General features: G+C 37.7%; 1 protein-coding gene across 5 annotated transcripts in view; it reads right to left on the bottom strand.

The window, feature by feature from the left end:
• B3GALT1 (beta-1,3-galactosyltransferase 1) overlaps positions 1–25962 on the bottom strand; it is a 220459-nt gene that overhangs the window by 158849 nt on the left and 35648 nt on the right. The window contains exon 2 of one of the 5 annotated variants that reach the window (XM_049797949.1): positions 14145–14208. The exons of the other annotated variants lie outside the window; for them this stretch is intronic. The gene's annotated coding sequence lies outside the window, so the exon portion shown is untranslated. The remainder of the gene's footprint in view (positions 1–14144; positions 14209–25962) is intronic. 5 annotated transcript variants of the gene reach the window in all.

Raw genomic sequence — 25962 nt, forward strand, 5'->3', positions numbered from 1 at the left:
AGATAGGTGTGATTTGTGCTTCTTCACAGCTACCCACAGCTTCCTGGACTGGAAAACTGCTGACTGGATGGCATCCAGCAGCTGCCCAGGGCAGTGTTAGAATGGCCAGAAACTGGACAAGGTAATCATTAATCTGTGCCTGTGCTGCTTGGGCAGCTATCAGACTCGCTCATGACCTGCCTAGGGCATTGAAGAAGCAGGATTTCTGACAGAGAGGCTCAGTGTTGCTCCCTCACAGATTTGGATGTGCTGGCACGGCTTATGCCAAGCACTCAACCATCAGTAAGGGGCATGGTAAGGAAACCTGAATAGAAGTGAATATATGAACACAAGAAAAGGAGTCATTGTTTAGGCCTGATAGGTTTGTTTCTCTGCCCCAGCTTCTGATGTACAATACTTTCTTTTAACCCGTAGCATGCTTTTGAATGCTTTTACTGTGTATATTGTCAGTGTTACAAAGGTTCCTTTTATGTATTGCTGTCCCTGTTGTTCCTGTTCCAGCCTACTACAGGGAACACTGAGATTTCTTCCTAAAGTCTTTGGGCTAGAGAAGGCTGCAGATGCCTCAAATGCAGTGTCCTCAGCCCTCCTAGTAAGTACACTCTTGTGCTTCTCTGTAGCAGCCAGGTAAGAGCAGATCAAGGGATTTAGGACAAGTGAAAAGGCACAGCAAGCTGAAATTCAAAGATGTCTTTTGAGGCTGAACCACTGCCACCTCATCAACTTGTACTGATGCTTGTATTATACCTTGAAACATGTACGAGCATGCACTAGTATGCTGCATCTGACCAACTGATTAAATGGATTCCAAAGAGAAAATCTGGAGATTCAGGTGCTCTGTGCTTGAAGCAATCTTATGTGTACAGCAAGAATTGTAATTCCTTTTCTTGGGTCAAAGTTTTGAAAATAACTTTCCACAAAATGGAGCATACAAAGGGGAACTCAGGATTTTTGTTTCTTTTTTTTTCTTGAATGTATTAAATTTTTTTTAAAAAGCAGCTGTAGTAATAAAGGATCTCCGGAGACATTCACTGTCTCTAAATCTTTGTCTTTAGGAAACTGTTCAGCTGATCTTTTAAAACATTAATGATTACTTGTGATCATTGATCACTATTTTTTAATAAAGCAGCTCAACCCTTCTTTCCTCTCTCCCCCACTCCCCCACCCTTGGAATTGTTTTTTTAGTTCACCTTCTCTTCTAGTAATATATTCTTTATATAAATAATTTACATTGTCCAAGTTCATGGAGTTTTGTCATCCAGTTTGACTTTCCCAGGAAATTACATTCCATATTAAATATGGAATAAACTCGGTTCATTCAACAATCTCAATATGGCAGAATATGTAAAAGTGCAGCCAGGCTAAAGTCTTCCTGGTATTATCTCTCCAAGTAAAGTTGTACTTTACAACTGAGTTGCAGTGTTTGATTCTCAACACATGGGTCCTTGCCTGCACACAGACCCTCACAGTAAGGACTAAGCTTTCCCTGGAAAACTTGGGTTAATATAAAACCTATAAAACCTATGTGTTTGACCAGGAGATAAACGTGAGTTCAAACTCAAGTAAAATTTTTTTTCACAATCCTCTAATAAACAATTTAAATTGATTTAAATCAAATTTAATTAGATTAATTTTTTAACTGTAAATTCTGATTCCTGTTCCTTGACTTTTCCCCTTGCAAAAAGGTATACACATGAACAAATCTGGCAGATTTTTTCCGTTCTATCAATTCAGAAATTAGGTTTTACTTTCAAGATTTATACACTGAGCATTACTAGCAATAAGATACAGTTCCTTATTTATACAAAAAAATTACTGCAAAAAAATTGCTTTTTAAAAATTTTATTTTAGCTTTCCTAGTGTAGTTAATTGTGAGTAAATTTATCTTTAAAAGTATCATTTGAGCTGATACTGTTATACTCATACTGTGTAACAGCAGTGTTTAGACAATTGTATGATATAAAGCAGTATAATAAAGTAAACCCCGTAGGGTAGATTATTCTATTGGAAGTACTCAGAACCCTGAGTTCAACATGCATGAAAAGATGAATGCCTCCATTTTTAAAAATTATCTTATTGCTTCAGAACAAGTATTGCATTAAGTCACAGTTAAGGCTTCTGAGGCAAGACCCATGAAAAATAATGTTTAAAAACAAACACAGCCCCAAACTTACAAGCATCAGTAAATCTATGTTAAAAAAAAAACCACTTATATACACTATCCTGACAATGGCATGGGGTACTTTCAGAATCCTTTAACACATGAAGACCAGTAAGCGGAAAATTTAATCATATGATTACGTGTATTTAATCACTTCATGCAGCAAAATGACAGAACTTTACTGAACTATTATTACAGCTTTTAATTTTAAATTGCTTATTGAACGGTCTAATTTTGACCTTTAGCCAAAGATAAAATTATCCATAAAAGCAAAGGGATAAGATCTTCAGGTACTGCAATTTGTGATAGCTACTACAAGGTCAGCAGAGCTTTCAAAGTTTATCACTCCTGTCTACTCAAATTAATTCAAGACATCTGTTTGGATTCTAGATGCTCCAAGAGACATAGTGTAAATGAAGTAATAATTTTACAGAGTTAATAATTTTTATCATTTTTCTAAACACTGAAGTTAATCCTGAGTTTTCTGTTACAAATACATTATCTGCTATTCTTAAATTTTGTCTATACAGTAAACCAATTATAGCTAAAATTTTTAATTTATTATATTTTGCATATATCACTTCACTAGAAACAATGTACAGAGAACTGCAAAATATTCTTACTTTATCATTTTAAAATATCCTGCCAGAATGGCCAATAGGCCATTTTGTTTCTGGTTTTTTTGTTTTAGAAAAGCTATCTCAGGACTCACTTTTGTGGGGGTTCAGTGTCATTCAGTAAATGCAGTTAATAAAGGTAATAGTACTATGAAACTATAGATATTATTAGCCATAACAAGTCAGTTATGTTGGTGATAGTGTCCTTTAGATGTGCATATTAATCCTTTGAGATTTACAGCTGAGACTTAGTACAGAAGAGGACCAGTTCTTTGTTAATCAGCAAATTTAAGAGCATGTAACACACAAACATGAGAAGCGTACTCTGTCTCTTCTCAGTGGAGGTGCACCCAATTTGATTTATGCTTGCTACCCAAGAGAATGACTTAACATAACATTTCTCTTCATGCTTTAATTTTGTAGTGACTTTGTGATGATACCAGGTACTTGTGATGGCTATTTTTCTCAATTTATTCACACAATAAACACAAAATAGCCACAGCACAGCAGTTTTCACTAACTGATCTAAACTCCATGCCTAATCTCTAGGATTAAAACCTGTTCCATTCCCTGTAATTTCCAAACTCTGCTGTTGAGGCTGAAACTCCCAATGATGGTCCCAGTCTGTGCAAATCCAGATAATTTTCCTGAAGGACTGCCCAGCTGATGATTACATATTCCTGCCTTCTATAGTTTACAAGAAACTATTAGATAAACCCATAGATGCCATTTTCTTTACAATTTTTCATATAGTGAAGAACAGCCTGCATGGTTCTGTCCATTTGTTCTTCAGAATTATGGTTCTTTAATCATATCTGTGCTTCTAATGAAGCACGTTTCATTACAAAGACGAAAAAATGTGTTCCATGTATGGAATAACACAATTAATTTCATTTTTACAATTTCTACTTAATAGTTATTTTGTATACAGAAAAACTTGACAAAATGCCTATCTATAAATGCTTAGTTAGGCAGGTGATACCTGCTTATAAAACAGTATTACTTGTGCATAATATCTCTATATTTAGTCCTATGAAGTCTTTCATCAATGCTAACCTAATCAGTTTAAAAATGAATAGCTGTGTCTCACTGCAGACCATAATGAATTTCATATCTAAGCACCATTTCTGTCTTTCAAAGAAAGGTCAAAAATACATAGGTATTCTTAACTATAACAAACTCTCATCTATATATAATGAGTCTCAAAAAGTTACATCTTTACGTTCATTATGCTGTCATTCCAATCTGTGTATTCTTCCTCTAGCTCCCAACACCTATACATTCTCCTGAGGCAGTCAGTATTCATTTGTTAGTTAGAAAATAATTTAAATTCCTCCCGTGTTTAACAAATAATACAACCCACAGGGGTTAAAAACCCACTGTCTTTTGCCTCTCAGTTACATTTGTCTGTAGTATACAGGCAGTATGCACAGGTACTCTGTTCCTAGTAGAGGAAAACATTCCTAGATTTAGAAACCATCAAGATGAAATTCTGAGATGAGGATGTACCTTTGTGCTCCTATTCATTTATCACCTTTGTCACCTAAATAATATTCAAAGGCAAATTCAGATTTATTTCTAGTTCTAACCATAACTTCTGTCGTAGTTCAGAGACAAGCTGCACTTGTGATCTCTTTACCTTTCAAGTTTCCCTCTCCATTAAAATTTACACTCTCTGATCCAGCTGAAATTCATAATTTGTGAGGCATCCTATCCTCGCTGTACTGTTGTGCTGACAGAGACTTCTTATTGCAATCTAGTTGGAGTGCATATAATTCTTGTAATAGTACTTCTGCCTTCCCTCTATATGCCAAGATAGACTGTATTGACCAGCCTACGTACCTGAGCTAGATCTTCTGTGTTACCTAGCTCTCACAAGAGACAGATCTTGTAGCTTGCTCTAGGACATTTGTTTTCCCTGTGTTTATGTGAATCCCACATTACCATGCAACCTCTGTACAATTAGGATAGCTCTTTTCACATGCACTATTTTTTGCCCTGCCAACTCAAGTATCTGCATGCTGGCTAGTCAGGCTGTAAGTAGATGTTCACTAAAATTAATGTTTATTTCCAATTCTTGATATTTCCTTCTACCTGCCCAGTCATTATTGTCTTAATATCACAAAGTCACAAAACATTTTCCTGCCTCCCAACCACTGATTTGTTTCCAGATTACTTTTCCTAACACCCTCTTTTTTAATTTAGCTCTGCATAGTCAAACAGAGTAATGTCAACCAAATAAATCAATGTAAATATGCTTTAGTTACATCTTATACTACATTGTATAGCTGTATCTTTGCGGGTAAAATGAATAAAAACTGTATTTTGAGGAAAATAATATATTCACAGACAATTGTGAGCAAAGAGATTAAAAGCTATTAAATTATTCACTTTTGTGAAGTATTTGCTCAGCTGTGCTAAATGTCTACAAGAAATATTTCTAGTCTTGTACTTAGCAATTTCATATAACAGATATTAGAAGGTGACGAACAGACACCAGGAAAATCTGGCAAGCAAAATATCCTTTGAAAAATGCAGAGAAATTAAATATAGACTTTTTTTGGTATTACTAAAACATAGACTAAATTGCAGGGAGCACATATTCATTAGTTCCGTGATCCCTAGTGGAAATCACAGTCCTGAAATAGGTACCAAATTTTTTCTGTGGTATCCACAGAGATTGCAAGATATGCTTACTTGCTACAGTAACCAGTCTGTAGGCAGTCACTTGCATTAACAGGATAGAAATGGAGGCCTAAGCCCATCCTGTCTTAGACATGTTGATACTTAATTCTGGGCTGGAGAAAGGTGCTCAATTTCACGGAGGATTCAGTATTGAGCATTCACCCCAAGCTGGGTCTAAGCCAGATATTGTACGCTCTCATAAAACCCCTGAGAAGCTTCATATCGATTAATCCAATGATCGGAACCATTAAAGAGTTAGAAAAAAATAAGTCCAAATTTAGGATTTAGCTCCCTGTCTAATCTCAAGGAGGCTTGAAATGTGTATTTTTTATCTGCCAGAATATCAGATTGTTACCAGGGTACTGCAGCATTAGTATTCTGAAACAGACCTGTGGAAGCTGGTGGACTTTGTGTTAGTAATGAAATATCAACTGAAGCCAGAGTTAGAACTTGGTTGTTTCCATGTGAATCCCCCAAACTTCAGGGTATTTAGTATTCTCATCTTCCCTCTGAAAAATACTCAAGCACTTAAGGATTTTATTAGTAGACAGTAGGGCAGAGAAACATTTTAAATGTCAGCCTAGCAGGGACACTAGTGAATCCAACACCTCTCTGAGTCTAATGCTGAGGCTGTGATATGTACCCTCAACTGCAGACTTCAGTACTATTCGGAACTGTCATTTGCTTTCGAATAGCCTCCTCTGCCATCGAAAAGCCACCTTGTATCAAACTGCCTTGGTGATGCATATTCAAGCAATGTACAAGTGTGGATGATTTTGGTACTTAAACAAACCTGACACACAATTTACATCCACGGACTCCATCATGAAATTGTAGCCTAAATCGGTACCATTTTTGGTGTCTCTCGTAACGCGTCTCTAAACATGAAAATCCACTGAACTTTGATTATCTTACAAGAACATCAAAATTTGGGTTTAGAATTGGGACTGGTGCAATGGCTAAAGTAACAGTTAAAACTCAGGGTGGAAGCAATGAAGACTTTGGATAATTTCTCTTGAGAGGTAAAAGTACAATAACGGCTAGTAAAAAGAAACAGAAGGCGGCATGTAGTTATAAAGACAGAGCTTAACAGGTAGATGTTTGAGGATTTTGGTCTTGTTTTTCAGCTAGCACCACGGAGTATTTCCATATGGGAAATACACTGCAGTCTATTTTTTGGATGGAAGATGTTAAAAGTAGACTAGTAGCAAAGCTGCCAGTATTACTTCTGCAGGTGAATCTTGAGGTTGCAGGCTTTCTAAAGTGACATTTGCTCATTCTTTTTCATTCCACAGACAAAGCATCCCTGTGCTAAATGAAATAAGGTATAATTACATGAAAAATTAAAATGTATCAGGACACTCTGACATACACATGCTACAAAATGTGGGTATCATCAGAAAATTACCACTCACCTAAAGAAAACCTTTATGGATTATGTGCATGAGTTCTTATTTTACTGGCAAAGATTCTTTTGGCATTCTCACTACTTTTAAATCTAATGCTTATTACAAAATATGTAGTCACCAGGTTAATATAAGGGATTACAGTAATCAGTTATATTTAACTAGCATGTTAGTGTTCTAAGTAGCAGTTTATCATGAATTACTTTTAGAAAATGTGATTTAAATAAGTAATCTCTCTCTTTTATGTCAAAAAGGAATTCAGACTGATTCCATTTTTGCCTTTTATATTCTTCGGATAACTAATTTTGTGAAGAAAACCTCAGCCCCCTACAACCCAGTTATCAAAAGCCAGCATTTATTGTTTAGATCTTCATGTACATTGTCTAATACTTGAGCATTAGCAAAATATCTAAAAATAGTAGATTTTATGTCCTATATCTCTCCCAAGATGAATAAAACAGGCAAATATTTCAGACTTTAGACTGGCCAGTAAGAAGTTACTTGCAACTATTACTAACTCTTCTGCCTGAGGTTAATCTTCCCTCTATGGCCTTATTGAACTGTTCTGTTCCAAAATGCTCCAGCTTATTTCCCAATAATACTCTTGTTAGGCATTTATTGAATGAAATCATGACACACTGATGCCTGCAACAGTTTTGCTAGATGAGCCAAGTTTAAATCAAGACATCTGGGCAACTACCATGATTTTTTCTTCACTGCTGTCTTGAAATCCATGTATCAGAGTTCTCAAACCAGTTTTCATTTTTCAAGCAACTAAATTCATACCACATTACGTAGCTTATCACCTAGCTTTCTTGCTGCCGAACGAGCAGTTCTCCAGAGTTAGCAACAATCTTGTACCTCGCTGGCATATATGGTGCTGTATTATGTCTGGCCAGCCAATGCTGTCTCAGTTGAGAAACAGGAAAAGTCTTCATAGCTTCTATACTCCATCACTTTTTCCAGTGACTTCAAATTATTCTCTTTTAATTAAGTAAATTCCCATCCTGATATGAATGTGTATCATTATCTCATGTTCAGTGCTACATGCATCACTACTTTTTATACAACCTTTGACAAAATCACTGCCAAGTGTATCATAGGGTTCCTCTTCCTCTAACCAACCTGCCAGCCAATTCTAACCTTCCATTGTCACCCTCAACAGCTTTATGTGCTAGTGCAATGAAAATGAAAGAAACTGTTCACCATCAGAGTCCTGATGATTCTCTACATAGGTAGGAACCTTTCATTTTTAGGCTATGTTTTAGAATAAATGAATGACGCAAAAGTAATTGTCAATAGCGTAAAGGCAGACCCCAAAACAATCCACAGGAAGGCCTCTGAAGAGAGACAGTTCGGGTCATATACAACGTTAGACAAGACAGAGGGGAGATATTTGGATTCCACGAATCATGCTCACATGAAAACAACATAATTACAGAGCCCAATTTCCCAATAGGCCAAGCTCAGCTAGATCTAGAAATTCTAAAGAGTAGATGCAAAGATTACTAAGGCATTTTTGGAGTCTGAGAAGTATTACAAGCTCTAGTGGCAGACGTAGCCATTGGACAGCACTGCAAACTTCCAAAAGTAAGCAGAGAAAGCCAGAATTACCTTTCCTTCTGGTAGAGGCTGATGAATGTCAGCTTGAGGCTTCTGTATTAAGCCACTTTGTCTAATGCTGTTTGTTTTCTAAAAATAACTTTTTTCTAAAAACAACTTATTTTAGACTGGTGGATATAAATATGATATAAAAAATTGCTTTACTTCTTGTCTCCTGGTATTGTATAATGCAGTAGCATTTGCCACATGCTAGAAGAAAATGTGAAACCTGAATCAATACCTTTTGTTGTTAGCAATTCTCCAGTATTTTGGTTGCTTACTGTGAGACCCAGGAGGAGTATGAAAAATTAAATCTTGCTTTTAATTAAGTGATATTTGATGCTAAATGCTTTCATATTGTTGCAGTATCAGTCATAGGAATATTTTAATATTTGATTAACTAAATTAGGTAAATGAGGAACGTAATTAAAACGCTATTCTCAAACTCTAAAATAATTTAAGAAATTAGACGAGTGATGGATCGGTTCACATACTTTACAGGAAACATTGAAAAAAATAATGTTCCTACCTTCCACTTGAATAGTAAGTCAGCTGATTTCAACATGATTTAACCCTTTATAGTTGTTGTGAGTACAACACTTCTTTCTTGGGGGGGGCATTGTAGGTTAATGTTTAGTGTCTTTAAACCAAGCTAAAACAAGACAGTGTTTCAATCAGTTCAAATGACATACAGCTGAAGTTCTCAACTTTGTCTCTATTGAGACCTCCTTTTTCAGGTTGAGAGAACTTGTCTCAGCAGTCAAGCAAAGAACTCCACTCTCCTTTGAAATATGAAAAGTATAAAACCACCCTAATGCCCTGACACTCATTTACCACTCCATCGAGCATTATGACTCTTGGGACTAAAAGCCTTTGAGACATGATGGGGTTTTTTTGTTGTTTCCAGTTAGCCAATTAGCCTCTAGTGTAGATTAAAACACAGTTGAGTGCACACCCAACAACTAGAGTGAGCTCAACTCTTTCAAATACCTCTTCTTTCAGCCTGACTTACAGCCGTTCAAGAATTCAGTTTTGCTGATTATTAGGTGGAGTCATAAAATCCACGGTAAACAGAATTGTTACACTTAGTGCCAAACAGAGGACATAGAAGTGTAAGTTATTTTTTCATTTCCCTGCTAATTTACCTTAAGAAATAATTCTGATAACCAGGAGTTGGCAGTGTTACACTCAGTAGCCACTCTCAGAGCTATATACTACCTTGGAAATGTATGTAGAAAAGTGATTTACCCACCATAGCGCTCCACTCTCCGTTATAAAATAAAGTAACATGTAATAGACTTTTTCTTTTAAATTGACATTATTTTGTTAGTTTGCAGAAATCGCGGTCTCTTTCAAGATTGTAGACTTTTTCTTTTAAATTGACATTATTTTGTTAGTTTGCAGAAATCGCGGTCTCTTTCAAGATTGTAAAATATATCACCTCTGTAGTATTTGAAATTGCTATTATGAGAACATATGAATCATAAAGAACATAACATAAATAACAATCACATTAAATATATACTAATGTATTATAACATAAAATAGTATATAATTAGTATGTCAATTCCAGCAATATGTTTTAGACTTTTATTTGCATTGTTTTCAGAATAACATTTACAAAGTACAAACTTTTATTTAGCTCTATGTTACCCTAAAACTGCCAGCATGCATACATACATAGCAGTTGCTACCTGTTATTTGTTATCTAGACTTTGTCTTAAAAAATAGGCCCTGAAACAGGGCAATAGTCCCAGGCAACAATGCAGCATTCTAAAACGGTGCAAGTTAATAAAAGTGAGAATATTGGTGGTTTTTATACATATATGCATATACCCATTACATATATAAATTATATACAAGTATACGTATATATGCAAGTCTTATGAAGAGTGGCTGAGGGAACTGGGGTTGTTTAGCCTGGAGAAAAGGAGGCTGAGGGGAGACCTTATCGCTCTTTACCTGAAAGGAGGTTGTAGCAAGGTGGGTGCTGGTCTCTTCTCCCAAGTAAGAAGCAATAGGACAAGAGGAAACGGCCTCAAGTTGTGGCAGGGGAGGTTTAGATTGGATATTAGGAAAAATTTCTTCACCGAAAGGGTTATCAAGCACTGGAACAGGCTGCCCGGGGAAGTGGTGGAGTCACCTTCCCTGGGGGTATTGAAAAGACGTGTAGATGTGGTGCTTCAGGACATGGTTTAGTGGTGGACTTGGCAGTGCCAGGTTTGCGGCTGGACTTGATTATCTTAAAGGTCTTTTCCAACCGAAATGATTCTATGATTCCATACACATATACATATAGTATATGTGTGTGTATATATATATGCATACATATATGTAATATATAAAAAATTACAAAAAATACACTATTTAAATATTCTCTTTAATGGAAAACTTAGCTACTTCCTGCAAAAACTTCTCTATCCTACTCACAGGGAAGGTAGAGCAGCATAGGATGTGACCTATATGAATAGACAGGAATAAAAGGATAACCTCTATAGCAGGTATCTACATTTCATTGAAAATTGAGAATGTCAGTCATTACCACCTTGTTACCTCACTATTTCTTCTTGAGTCTTCCCACTGACCATGCTTTACTTGAGAGCTCCTTATTGCTTCCCCTCATTCTCCTTCCTCCTTTTTTCCCCCTTTGAACTTTTCTGCCTGCTTCTTCTCTTTGACTTCAGTTTTCCTTACGGGGTTCAGAACAGTAGCAGTGAACTTTTAACCACTGACATTCAAATAGGATCAGAATGATGTCAAAGGACTTCACACCTCCCTACCAGTACGTGTTTGTAGAAAATGACTTGACTTCTGGCTTCTCAAAATGTAAATGCTTGCTACAGAGGGAGAAATATGTCATAAAAAGGAGATACTAAAGAAAACAAGCAGCTTTACCCCCTACACCCCCCCCCCCCCCCCCCGCCTTACTTCTCATGCAGTTCACAGAAGGTGCCACATTTCATTACACTCTAAAACCTGCTCAGACTTTGGTTCAAAAAGATCTGGAATATAAAATCTGGTGTGTCCTGTCCTCTTTGGGTCATTCAGGAGTGATGTGGGATTTTCACAGATGTTATCTGTGGAATAACTAAGGAACACTGAGCACGGTATATTAAATGAGTATTAGTGTAAAAATAAGAAAAAAGAAAAAACAAAATAAAAACCCACCAGATTCCCTCCTTACCCAATTGTTCTATCAAGTAAAAAGCAATGATTGCCTGCTTGGTAATGCATCTTATGTCATTCATTATCAGTTGTCAGACCTTTCCAAATGAATTAAATAGGACCTTGAGAAGCAAAACATAAAAACTGTGTACATATGTAACCTAACCTTACTATTCATACAATTGCCTTAAGGAACAAAAGAGAAAAAAAATCACATTTCTCTGTGCAAAATGATGATGAAGTTATCCAACACAAGAAAGTTCCTAAAGAGTCAAAGGGCGTACATAATTTGGCTTCCTTCTGACATTTTAATAGGTGACGTTTCTGTCATCAACCAATTCCAAGGCATCTGAGCTCCTCATATACTACCGTAGGCTGTTGGGGTGTGGATTTAAGATAGCATTGCTGTCACCATTGTATTCAGGTACCATTAACAACCACATTTTCAGGCAACTGTGAGATTTTTAAAGAAACGCTAATAAAAAGATAAATAAAAACTCTCCTTCTTGTCAGGATGTGAGAATGATCAAATTTCATTTCATTCACCCTCTCAGAGGTTTTGATTGCCTTTTCTACAGCTTGACCTCACCTTGCTCTTTTCCTCACAAATATATTTTCTCACATAGACACTATAAAACATAGCCATATTGGTAACATTACCCCAAATTTATAGTTAATTTGCATGTAACAGAATATCTGTGAATATTCAGTCAGACCACTTATTTCACTAATTAATGAATTATTTATCCATTCACAAACATGATGTTGCATTAATCATGGCTGGACCTATTTTTGCAGTGTATGAGTGATTTTTTTTCAACTCTTACATGTTTCTTAAATTAAAATATATTTAATTGTTATAATTCAATTAAGGTAGTTACAACTTATAAACACAGAACTCGAGATCTACTTCAATAATTATGGAATAGCAGGTAGACCGCTTCTGATCTTTTTATGATATGTGTCATGTGCTCATCATTCAGCCAAAACTATTCAAATGAGGGATATTTTTCTGTTGTTGACCTGAACAGATTTAAAGCATTTTCTAGTAAGACCTTAAAGGATGAAAACAAAGAATAAAAAAGACTAAAACAAAAAGAAGGAGCCAAAATGACAAATGTTCTTGTCTACTGACATGATGCCCACGAACTGGACTCTTAGGAGATGATAACTAGTAAAGAACAATGAGTAGAAATACAATGAATAATAAACACAGGAGACTGGGGTACACAGATGTGAAGAACTTCCCAACCAAGCACTCTAAGTAACTTTCTTGTAAATCACAATTTAAAAGTTCCAAATAGTTGCCAGCACTTTCTGCCTTTGTGTATGTAGCAGACACTTGTGGAAACAACACTGTTCTAATTCAACACAGAAAAAAAATCATCTATTTGCTCAGTTGACACCCCTGGCATAACACAGAGTTAACTGATTACATATGCCATCCTTCCCCTAGATTCATAGTGGGAAACTACAAGAGAAGTAACAATCTCTTTGACATGCACAGTTTTTGAGTGTGCTCTGTGTATGAATCATAATGCAAGTCTGAACAATACTGCCAGCTGGTGCAAATGTATGGACAACGGCAGGTAGCAGTAAATTGTTCAGGTTTAAAATTTAGAAGAAAGATTGATGATGCTGCTTTCATATTCTCTTACTCTCATTTTTCAGAGATTTCACAGAATTATGTTCATGCCTTTACAAAACTAATTCTCAGAAGTTCAGGAATTTCATTAATGATTTATTTTGGCATCTTAAAATGAGCGCGAATGTTGACAATATATTGAATATTAAAATTTCTCAAGCATTTCTTTATTTGTATTATTTCATTAGCTGTTTTACAGGTTCTACATTATATTCTGATCCTTCTATCCTTTGGAAGACAGCATGTTTTCTTAAGTTTATTCAGCATGTCAACTATTTAAAAATTGATTAATTTAATCCACTCTTCATTAATTTGTATAAATATTTTCTCCTTGTATTTCTTTCCCCCTGCAATCCATTTACAAGAGCTTTTATTCCCATACTGCCAACTAGGAAAACCTTTAATGAGTTGAAAGCTGTAGTAAGAGGTTTCCTATTTCGTATCAATATCTGCTAGAATGTTCTTTGATGAGTACAAGGACAGACCTAAAGAACAGCGACCTAAGTCTGTGGCACTAAACTTCCAGGTTTTACAACTGGTTTCTACAAAATCCAGTACCACCTACTAGCCTTGAATGATGCTGCAGCTTTCTCTCTGAGAAATACAGAGTTGATACATAGGATTTTAGATAATAAAGATCAGACACATATTCTCCAAATATTTGTAAGAAAGACACTGTAACTCAGTAACCTTCAAGAGCTACCACTGGATTTCCAGATGCTACTGGTCTCTGGTCTAGAGTCCAGCCCAGTACTACAGCACCACAAAATCAAATTGAAGGAAGAATTTATTTGAGAGAACTAGCCTGCATAAGGGAATTCAGCACTCCTTCTTAGTAAGTCTAACAATTCGTTCTACCTGACCTTTGCCTTTTGTTGCTTAGTTTCTCTTTCACGTGCCTTCCCCCATCACCAAGTCTTCTGCAACCTGAAATAACAAACAGCTTAAATTAATCTAGACTTGAAAAAGTTATATGAAACAGAAATTACCTAAGGAGGGCATTTCTTTTCACTTTATAAATTCCCATAGTTTTCTAGTAGCAGAAAAATCTTTATTTTCTAGTAGTGTCTACTTCTCCATGGAGGAATTTGATAGCTCAAACTCCAGCAGAGTCAAACCATCTCTGCTCTGATGGTACCAGTTTTACACCTGAATTCTTATCAATCATCCTAAGAGCCATCCTGCAATTATCTCATAAAGATTAAATTACTAACTCTAATGAAAGACTAATTAAAATCACTTCTGTTACACTTGAAGACAGAGAAAAAAACCCTGTGGATGGCAAAGAAAATGCCAGCTGGTCAATGAAGTCTTGTAAACCCTATTTTAAATATTATCCCACCAGAGGAAAATCAATCTAACACTGGTTACATATTACAAATGAGGGTTGGGTTTTTTTAAACATAATTTTTGTGTTTACCATGAACAGTGATTATGATCACAAAGCTGCTACATACAGTTCATTTGCACTGAAATCTTCATAGCATAATGGTCAAATAATGATGAACTTTTATTATTTCTTTTATAGAAAAATAAGTTTGTTGAACAATTTTTGCAAGGTACGTGCAATAGTAGGAGAAGTTATGGCTAGATACACCATACAAACTCTTCAGGACTGAAATGAAAATTAAAACTGATAGGAAACTAACATTTTGAAAAAATATCTTGTTCCTTCTCTTTTTGGAGCATTGGCTATTCAAAGACAGAAAAAGGCCATTTTCAGTACTGAAACTAGAAATATATTGACCTACTCTTTGTACTAAAAAAATCAGTAATATTGAGAAGCAACATAAATCTCATTATTGATTTTTAAATAATTTTATTAATGGCTCTATAAAATGCATAGTGAAACTTTCCTTTAAATCACACAGTTTAGTCAGAGGACTCACTTTTATCTTTACCTGAAACACAGGACCAGTATTTCATTTATACTACAGTAGTTTTAAATAGAGGCAAACAGGAATGATGAAATATTTAACCTGAATGTTATTAAAATGAATTATTACTAGTGAATGATAACAGTTATGTTCTTTCTAGAGATATGAGGCTGAAACTTTCATGCCTGACCTAATTTAGTAGTATTTCATGAAATGAATTTAAAAAAAGAAACCATTTTTGTAAATTCACTGCTCATGTTAGAAATCTCAGGAGTTCTCATTAACAGAAAATTACATTCATGCGATCAAGAAAGCTTTTGTCATCCCGCAAATGAAATAAGTCAGTGTGGAGTCATGAACTAATTTGAAACTGTTTGAAAAAGCAGCTAAAACAAAAAGGGGCTTTCTTCTGATGAGTTCTTACTTAAAAAAAGGAATATCACTAAGGAAACTGATTATTCACGTGAACAGATAGTTTCTGTGAAAAAACTGCAGCTATCAAAAAGTTCCAGACTTGTCACTCAATGCGGTTCACAGGTGCCTGAAGCAGAACTAGTCCCCTTGCAGCATGGTATTCATTTGACACACTTGCAACTAGCTCTCATAGCAGTCACCTGAATGCTTCCAGATGCAGTGAAGTCCTCTTAATTTGTACACCTCAGTGGAAATCTGCATTTTTTTTCTATTATTAAAAGCAGGTTGTAATATCGTGAGGTGCTGTACAGTCAAGTTGATTTCCTAAACTGCTTAAAAGTTAACTACTATTAGTAATATATACAAATGTATATAATTGTTCATATATTTTTTGTTTATGTATATACCTTTGGAAATATATACTTTTTATATACACACATTGTTTATGTATCTATAAAAAATAGACAAGACAGACTTCTGCATACACAGCCATAACTGTATCTACTCGTTGATCAAGGTCGTTCAGAAAGTGGTTAAGACTGTAAACTGCTGGTGAAGTCCGTTACACACTTGTTATTTCAAGTTAAAAGAAGGGCAGGGAGAGGGAGAGGAGATGTTTTTGTGGCTGATTGGTTTTAATTTTGTGATGTTTCTAAAAAGTAAATCCTTCCAACTGTATCACAAGCTACTACTTGTCAGCAAAAAATAGTTTTAAATCATACATCAAACCCCAAACTGCTATCTTCTCAAACAAGTAATAGTTTTATATAATAAAGATATATCAATCAATTCACTTCCCATCACCTTATTTGCACAAAGAATAGATTAGTCATTGTCTCCCTTATGGACACTTGCTGCAAAAATATGTCCAGTACATCCTAAATCAGTGGTATTACTGCTACCTTCCCAGCAGGCTTTGCGCAAATTTATTCTACCATAATCTGTTAAATGTTAAGCATTCCTTCAGCATGTGTATTTTACTGATACTGTTAAATCTGCTTGTTACGGAAAGCTGCATACTGGCATCAGCCATTTAATTCTTTTTCAGATCGTTCTGTTCATCTATTCTTCCAAGATATTAAAGACAAATCCTGTTGTAACTTTTAAGGAAAAACATCTATAGTCTTTATTCAGTTAAGAACTGCAGAGTCAAACCTCGTATTTGATTAACTGGAAGCACTTTGGCATGCCCACTCTGCTGAACATCCCTGTCCAAATTATACATCTGTAAATATTTCATTATTGCTTACCGTTATGTCTAATGTCCCTCCTACAGTTGATGCCAGTTGATTTCAAGAACAACAAAATGCCCCAGGGTTGCAGGGAGTAATAGTGGTGGTTCAGGAGGTGGTACTCCTCACTGGCTCCGTGCTCAGCTAAGGTCTTTGCTCAGCAGGGGACACTGGGTTCTTACAGGTGCATGCTCCTAAATACAAAATTAGTGTCCTATCTACTTCACACAAAATATGCAGCTGCTGTAACAGATGGTGACCTAGTAAAAAGGTTAGAAGAAAAAATCCAAAATAATTATGCTGGTTGCAAAATACACTACTCAAGTCAGGAGAAGGTGGACCTGCCTTGCAAGGGCAGTTCTGAGCTTCTGAGTAACTACTGATAATCAGAAATACCAGCAGAACTCGAGGCAAATGACTAATGTTTCTAAGTACAGCCAAATTAAAATCTGTGTATTTATGAAGTTTATTTTTAGAAAACATTGGTGCTAGTCTAGCCTAATCTAGATTGTGATGTAGCCAGTTTACATCCATCTAACAAGGATGTCATTAAGAAAACAAATTTTCCTCCCCTTTCTTTTTTCTCCAGTACATGGTATCTGCTGATTCATTACAGGTAGATGAGGCGCCCATCGCTGCAGTGACTGGAGGCAGCAGACGTGCCCAATAAATAGATGTAAACCAAGAATATGCTCTCTCTGACAGAAAACAAAGCAGTTCTGCAACCTGCAAATCTTATATTTGCCCTACTATATTCTGGGTTTTCATTTATAGTATCTCTCCCTTGCATGGACTCCCTGGCAATATAGTTAAATTCATACTGCATCTTTTCAGCCAGTGGTGATCCTTTACCAAAATGCTTCTTTCCCTGAAATTTGAGGTCTGTTGTCATGTAGTCATGTGTTGTGCTTCTCTCATCCTACCTTTAGGTTTAGCTGAAATTGAAGGGATCAAAAGGCAAGGTCAACTGAAGACAAATTCTCCTTTTACTACCACAATTTTTAATGACATAGCAATTAACAATACTCTTATGTACAAAAAGACAGGCAATATTATCTATGTGTGCCTTGTGACGCCAGCAAATGATAAAGCTAACAAAAACAGAATTAAGAGTTGACTTAAGAAATTTTTGGTTCTATCTATATGTTTAGTTTTTGTAAAGTTTTCTTTTTCACATGCCTCATTGAAAACAGCTGGAGAAAAGTATTATGCCTTACTTCCTAGGCCTGTTCTGCTTGTCACTTAAGACTAATACATTGGCACAAAGGAGCTAAACCTTTGAGACAAGATTCCAGCTACTCTGACATGCAATGGTTGCCCAGTGGTTATTCTCAGGTGTTGCTTCCTGGCATAATTCCCTTTTCTGTTTATGCAGAACAGGACTTTTTTCTTTTTGCAAGTTCTGAAGCTTACTTCAATGATAAATGAATAAGCTCTTCCTTATTTCAGAGGAACTAAATACTTGAGACAATACTCCTGAAGTCCCTTCCTAAAAATTTCTGTAAGTAAGAAAGAATTGTGCATGCATGGTGTGCAGCCTGGTTTTGTACGTAAGTGCCTGGGTTATGGGTACCATGAGCAGAGAAAAAAAAAAAAAAGGATATAGACCAGACCAGCTCAGGTCCTGCAAGGTGATACCAGCTCTGGAGTGCTGCCAGAATGTGGCTTCTGGAGAAGCCAAACAGGACATAACTTGTCTGGCAATGTGCTGAAGTGAAGCCAGTTTGAGCATGCCTGCCATGCCCTGCCAGCACTTCTGGTTCAGAAGTGTCTTACAGGGTCAGGTGGACCCAGATGCAGCACCTGATCTGGCTCCATGTGTTTGCGCAGTGTGTGCATGGAGCAGTTCTGGGGAAGTCGGTCACAGGTGGCACACCAAGGTTCAGAAGCAGTGGAATTAAATTCTTCCTCAGTCTGGGAAAGTGAGCTTCTTCCAGTCTGTTTTCAATGCAGATAACGGAGCGTTGACTTGATTTTAATTCTTCAGAAAATCTTTTCCCCCCTTACTGGAAACACTATAAATGATATTATATTGTACAGTGTTTGGCATTCTTGGATTTACAAACCCTGCCAGTTCCAAAATGAGAATAGCTAGCACACAATGAACATCAAGGACTCTTCCAAAAGTTTCCACAACAGGCAATTTAATAATGTAGACATCCGTGACTTTCTTTGAGAAATAGGTTCATCTTCCAAAATGATACTGTACTACTTAATGTCTGTCTCTGTGCAACTGAGAAGCACTTTAGACAAATGTTCTCTTCTATTCTTTCTTTAGATTGACATGGGCTTTACAGGAACAACGTTTGTTTTGTAAGACTGATGTGAAACTCTGAAAGGTCTCCTGAATTGCCTGTACTACATTTAACCTCATAGTGAATACTCATGGTTTTACCTTTTAACATTTTCTTTCCCTCACCTGCATTAAAAATACTTGTTATTTGTATTAGGTATAAAAAATACTTGGCTACATCACCTTCACACCTGTGTTTCTTAAAAGACAAAAGACTTGCAGTCTCTTTCTACATTTTGTTGTGTTTATTTTGAGAGACAACATGATTTATCTTTAAATGGGGGTTGACTCCAGGTTACTGAAAGCTCTGTATGGGCACTATGGAAAAGATGCGTCCCTCATGTTTAGAAAAAAACCACATATTCCATATGCATAGTTTACATTCTTACTCAGCTGCTCCTCTTCACCGTCATTCATTCTTCCTGTGTTAAAGATCTGATGATCTCATTACTTAGTCTTCCAACTCGTCTTTTAAAATAATCTTTTATTAACTTTAGCATCAGTGACAGACATGTATTTCTTGTCTTGTGCACTTACTTGAATTTATTCAGCTTTTTACCTACTTATTCATGTTTTTCTCTTCAGAAAATGCCATCGATTATCCAAAAAATGAAATTACATGAATTACACATTCTGTTTCTAGAAATGTGTAGGTATCACAGAGTAATTAACATGTAGCTATTCTAGCCTGTAAAACTTTTTCATACTATAAAAAGTCCAGGTGCTACAGAAATCAATGGGGAAACTCACATTAACAAGCTAGGATTTCACTGTTACCTTGTTCTAAAAGAGAAATGCCAGTTTAGCAGTTCACTGATGATGGGCTACTGTACGGTGCAGTGACCAAAGATCAATATGCCAAGCTACTAGAAGAAAAAGTCATTGTAAATCTATGTAGTGCATTGCTGAGATAATGGTTTTTATAGAACAAACAAGTTTTCCCACACTTTCTCTCAAAAGTTAATTCAGTGTTTATGAAGAATGAATTGTAGTGGTTCAAAATGTCTGCAGGCTGTCCTGATCAGCCTTGTTAAGTTCAGACTTCCAGATTTCATCAGTCTTTATTGCTACAAATTTTGCCCAGACATTGAAACACTTCATATTGAGTACATCTCTCCTGTACGACATAAAGACATATCAAACTTTTCTGTTAGAAAAAATACAATCAAATGGAGTCAGTGCATTGGTCCAGCTAAATTGAGTGTTCATTTAAAACTCCAAAGAGTCACATTTTCTCAAGATTTTATTAAAAGCATGTCCCTGAAAGTCTTTCCCCCCCATAGTTTTTATTTTCACCCAAAGCACAGTGAGTTACAGCTTTATAGATCTCCTCTAATGCACTCTGGTCTATGCCCGAGTAGTAATATCCTTCTATACTACCACTGTGGGTGGTCTTTTAACAAGTAGGCAGAACAAAGTATAATAAAGAATGTTTCATACAAAAGAAGATAGAGTCATTTATTTGTAAATTTTTATAAAACCTTAATTAGACTAGCTAATTAATGCTTCTAGAGCATGTCACTTCTGCATTTCTCAAGCAGAAGAAATCAGAGATCCTCTAGGTCACTTTGAAAATCTTGGCCATTACTCAAATTACTTTAATTCCAATGAGATTTCAGCTTGAAATCACACAGATTCCCCCCACCCCCGCCCACAAATCCTGCAGTGAGGCCCATAAGGTAGGTACACAGAATAATACGAAAGCATTTAAACAAACTAGCTTTGATTTTTCAGTGCTCAGAACCCAGAAAGTCACGGTTAAATGGAGATGCAGATATTGTACAGTTCTCAGTATCAAGCTATTTCACTGTGGCACCAGAGCTGACCAGTTTTGAAATATTATCTAGCATTCTTGCATTTGCAAGAAATGGGGGTGGGTGGGGGGGGGGGGGGTGGGGGTGCGTGTTTTTCTTTGAGCATTTATTTTCTATATAGGTTTGCTAATCTACAGAAAAACACATGTACATTAGTCTTCACTACAGCTAGTAAAACAAATAAAACTTCTGGACACAGGTTATGGAACATGCAAATAAACAGTTCTGAGGTTTCTGCAATTGTGTGTTTATATAGTGAGTAGAAAAGGAAGTAGTAAACAAGGAAGCTTGTTTCCAGTAGGGGCTGTATGACCAATTCTATACAATTCTAGCATTTTAAAGGCAACTGCAATATAGAAAAATGAACAAATGTGGAAGGAGTTTACCTGTTTCATCTGTTGAGTGCCATTTCAAAAAGGCAGGTTTCTACCTTTCTTTCAGTAGGTGGGAAGAGTGTTTTCATGCCAACAGTAGACTTGCAAGTTTCAGTGCCAAAAAACTTTAGTAAAATATCAGCCTTTGCTACAAACAATATGCAAGCAAAATACACTTTCCATTTGTAGATTAAATTGCCCATCAAATACAAAGGAAAACCAAAACAACCTAGTCTTGTAACAGATGCAAAAGGCTGCTAGGTAGACTTCATACAATTTTTACAAGCATGAAGAATGAATGGCTATCCACATATAACCAAGTATTTGCAAAAAAAACTTCCTGAAATAAAGCCTTTACTAAAAAATAAAAATATTGTACAAATCAGCTGTGAAGAAATTCAGAAGGGGGTTCTGTGGATGAAAGCATAATGGTTTATTTTCAGACTATCATCTTCCATAAATTTAAGTGCTCAATATTGTACCAGCCAGGTGTCAGAAATGAATAGTGAACCTGCCAGGAGAGATGTTTTCCATTTCTTAACCACCATCCTGGTCCATGACAGAATTGATTGGCTTTTTCACATATACTGCTACTACTGGCAGAGATAAAATATGATCTCTCTTTAAATAACTATCTTTACACCGAATTTGTTCAATTCAAGCGAGTTTAGTATGATATTTTGATTTTGAAAAAGATAAATGAAATAATCTAAATCCACAGTACTATTAAATTCTTATTGTTTGAGAATACTAGAATACACTTTTGACAAAGGGCGTGCTTTATAATTTAAGCAAAATTTAAGCGCAATATGCAGTAGATTTTTCTCTTGTCTCAGTGGTGCTTGACCTTTACTTCATTGAATGGGTATCTTAATCTACTAGGTACTCTATGCTGTTTCCTATGATAAGAATTTGAGTTCTCAGTCTGGCGTGATTGCCTTAAACTATGGTTTAAGGTGTGAGCAGACTCAACAAGATTGTTCCGCTGTCAAAACACTGATATAAAAAGAACTCATCAGTGACTGGTCATTCTTTAGTAGTCTGCTGTATAGTGTAGCATTTCCTATGATCTGTGAATTATGAGATCAATTTGCATCAGAAAAGTATAACAGAGTTACAGGAAAGTATTGTTACCAAAACTGATTTTTTGCATCCCCTTCTTAAAACTTTAAATACCATTCAACTATTGCAAAGGAAGGCAAAAGTTTTGCTTTTAATCACATTCCAGTTATTTTTTTCTTTTGTTGTGTTTCTCCCTGCTGGCCAGCCCATGCTGATCCCAGAATGAGACTCTCATACAAAGGTCAGAATTGCAAGGTGAGGGATCTGCCATTAGGCAGATGAAGACTTAATTGAACACTCATCCAGGTCTTTTTTCATCATTTTAATAGATCTTAGGTAAGGTTCTTAATTGGGAATAGGTTGCCTCGAGTTCTCAGAAGTGAGACAAACTTCTCAAATCTCCTTTGTCATATGTTCTGGTTTTTAATTAATTCATTTCGAATGTGTCTGCATAATTTGGTTATATGTTGGCACTGAGAGGTTGTGATTTTCCTCCTGCTCTATCACTACAATAATAATATACAAAAAGTGTATCACTGATCCAAAGTCATCCATCTCTGTGTCTTTAGCCTTGCAATGAGTAGGCAATTTTGCAGCTTCCATTGCAAAAAGCCACATTTTGATAAAGAAGCCTTTGGAAATCCTTCCGAACTCAAGTTCATAAAATGCATGTTCTTAACACTGCATGTTGCATTTGAACCAAAGATAGCTCAGTGAATAATAGAGGAAAACACTGCTACTATGATACCCAAGTTTGCTATGGTTGTGTTTCCTTCTTTCATGACCTCACTGTTCTTTTAAGGTCATAATTGTACATGAACATGAAAGAAGTGTTATCCTGATTGTAATAAAATTAAAATGACAAGTTACAAGAGGATTTTTCTATATGTCTTGACAGACATTTTAAAACAATAGCAGAGGGCTACCAATGATTTTTCTGGATAAAAAGACTTCCATCACCCTTAAAACATTTTCTCATCTTCCATTATGATGCTTTCCACAGTAAGCTGGCAAGATGAAGGTATAATTATGCAAATTTCTCAGAGAAGGGGAAGAGCGTCTTCAGTCATAGGCTTGCCAAGCTGGTGAAGAGGGCTTTAAATTAAAGTTGCCAGGGGGAGGGGAACCTCAATCCATCCCACTCCTAACAGTTTGATGCCAGTGCCAGCAATAGATGCCCACAGCCTGGAGAGAGATCACACGTCAGCAGGAAAGCACCTGAAGAGCAGCACAGAAGAATTCCAGCCACTCCAGCCAGAAAGTCAGCTTCACTGGGGGCCCAACTTAAATGCCTCTATGCAAACACATGTAGCATGGGGAATAAACAAGAAGAGTTAGAGACGTGTGCACGCCTGCAGGGCTGTGATCTTACTGGCATCACGGAGACATGGTGGGATGGCTCCTATGACTGCAGTGTTGGAATGGAAGGATACAGGCTCTTTAGGAAGGACAGGCAGGGGAAACAAGGAGGGGGTGTTGCTCTCTATGTCGATGACCAGCTGGAGGGCATGGAGCTCCATCTGGGGATGGATGAGAAGCTGACAGAGAGCTTATGGGTCAGGAGTAAAGGGAGAGCAGGGGCAGGTGACATTACACTGGGGGTCTGCTACAGGCCACCTGACCAGGAAGAGCAAGCAGATGAGGCCTTCTATAGACAGATGGGAGCAGCCTCTTGTTCACAAACCCTCATCCTCATGGGGGACTTCAACCACCCTGTTATCTGTTGGAGGGACAACACAGCAGGGAATAAGCAATCCAGGAGGTTCCTGGAATGCATCCTTGTCCAAGTGATGGAGGAGCCAACGAAGAGAGGTGCTATGCTGGACCTTGTCCTCATCAACAAGGAGGGGCTGGTGGGGAGTGTGAAGCTTAAGGGCAGCCTTGGCTGCAGGGACCATGAAATGGTGGAGTTCAAGATCCTTAAGGCAGCAAGGAGGGCACACAGCAAGCTCACTACCCTGGACTTCAGGAGAGCAGACTTTGGCCTCTTCAGGGATCTGCCTGGTAGAGTATCATGGGATAAAGCTGTGGAGGGAAGAGGGGCCCAAGAAAGCTGGTTAATATTCAGGGATCACCTCCTCCAAGCTCAGGAGCGATGCATCCCATCAAAGAAGAAGTCAGGCAAAAATGCCAGGAGGCCTGCATGGATGAACAAGGAGCTCCTGGAAAAACTCAAACGCAAACCAGAAGCCTATGGAGGGTGGAAGCAAGGACAGGTAGCCTGAGAGGAATATGTCCAAGCAGCCAGGAATCAGGTTAGGAAAGCCAAAGTCCTGATAGAATAAAATCTGCCCAGGGACGTCAAGGGCAACAAGAAAAGCTTCTGTAGGTACGTTGGTGATAAAAGGAAGACTAGGGAAAATGTGGGCCCTTTCTGGAAGGAAATGAGAGACCTGGTTACCTGGGATATGGGGAAGGCTGAGGTACTCAATGACTTTTCTGCCTCAGTCTTCACCAGCAAGTGCTCCAGCCACACTGCCCATGTCGCAGAAAGCAAAGGCAGGGACTGGGAGAATGAAGAACCGCCCACTGTAGAAGATCAGGTTCAAGACCATCTAAGGAACCTGAAGGTGCATGAGTCCATAGAACCTGATGAGATGCATCCATGGGTCCTGAGGGAACTGGCAGATGAAGTGGCTAAGTCACTATCCATCATATTTGAGAAGTCGTGGCAGTCTGGGGAAGTTCCTACCGACTGGAAAAGGGGAAACATAACCCCCATTTTTAAAAAGGGAAAAAGGAAGACCCAGGGTACTACAGGCCAGTCAGTCTCACCTCTGTGCCCAGCAAGATCATGGAGTGGATCCTCCTGGAAACTATGCTAGGGCACACAGAAAATAAGGAGGCGATTGGTGACAGCCAACACAGCTTATGTATTGGTTTTGTGTGGCAAGGTTTTGGTAGCAGGTGGCGGTTACAGGGGTGGCTTCTGTAAGAAGCTGCTGGAAGCTTCCCCTGTGTTTGAGAGAGAGCGAGCCCATACCAGCCGGCTGTAAGACAGACCCGCCACTGGCCAAGGCCGAGCCCATCAGTGATAGTGGTAACGCCTCTGTGATAACATTTTTAAGAAGGGAAAAAAAAGGTTGGGACAGAAAGAAACAGCCGCCGGAGTGAGAAGTGAGAACATGTAAGAGAAACAAGCCTATGGACACCAAGGTCAGCAAAGAAGGAGGGGGAGGAGATGCTCCAGGAGCCGGAGTGAAGATTCCCCTGCAGCCCGTGGTGAAGACCCTGGTGAGGCAGGCTGTCCCCCTGCAGTCCAGGGAGGTCCACGGTGGAGCAGATATCCACCTGCAGCCCGTGGAGGACCCCACGCCGGAGCAGGTGGGTTCCCGAAGGAGGCTGTGACCCTGTGGGAACCCCGCGCTAGAGCAGGTTCCTGGCAGGACCTGCGGATCTGTGGAGAGAGGAGCCCACGGAGCAGGTTTTCTGGCAGGACTTGTGACCCTGGGGGGGACTCACGCTGGAGCAGTGTGGTCCTGAAGGACTGCACACCGTGGAAAGGACCCATGCTGGAGCAGTTTGTGAAGAACTGCAGCCCATGGGAATGGCCCACGTTGGAGGAGTTCGTGGAGGACTGTCTCCCGTGGGTGGGACCCCACGCTGGAGCAGGGG

Source organism: Accipiter gentilis, chromosome 1, assembly GCF_929443795.1.
Source record: "Accipiter gentilis chromosome 1, bAccGen1.1, whole genome shotgun sequence".
Lineage (NCBI taxonomy): Eukaryota > Metazoa > Chordata > Aves > Accipitriformes > Accipitridae > Astur > Astur gentilis.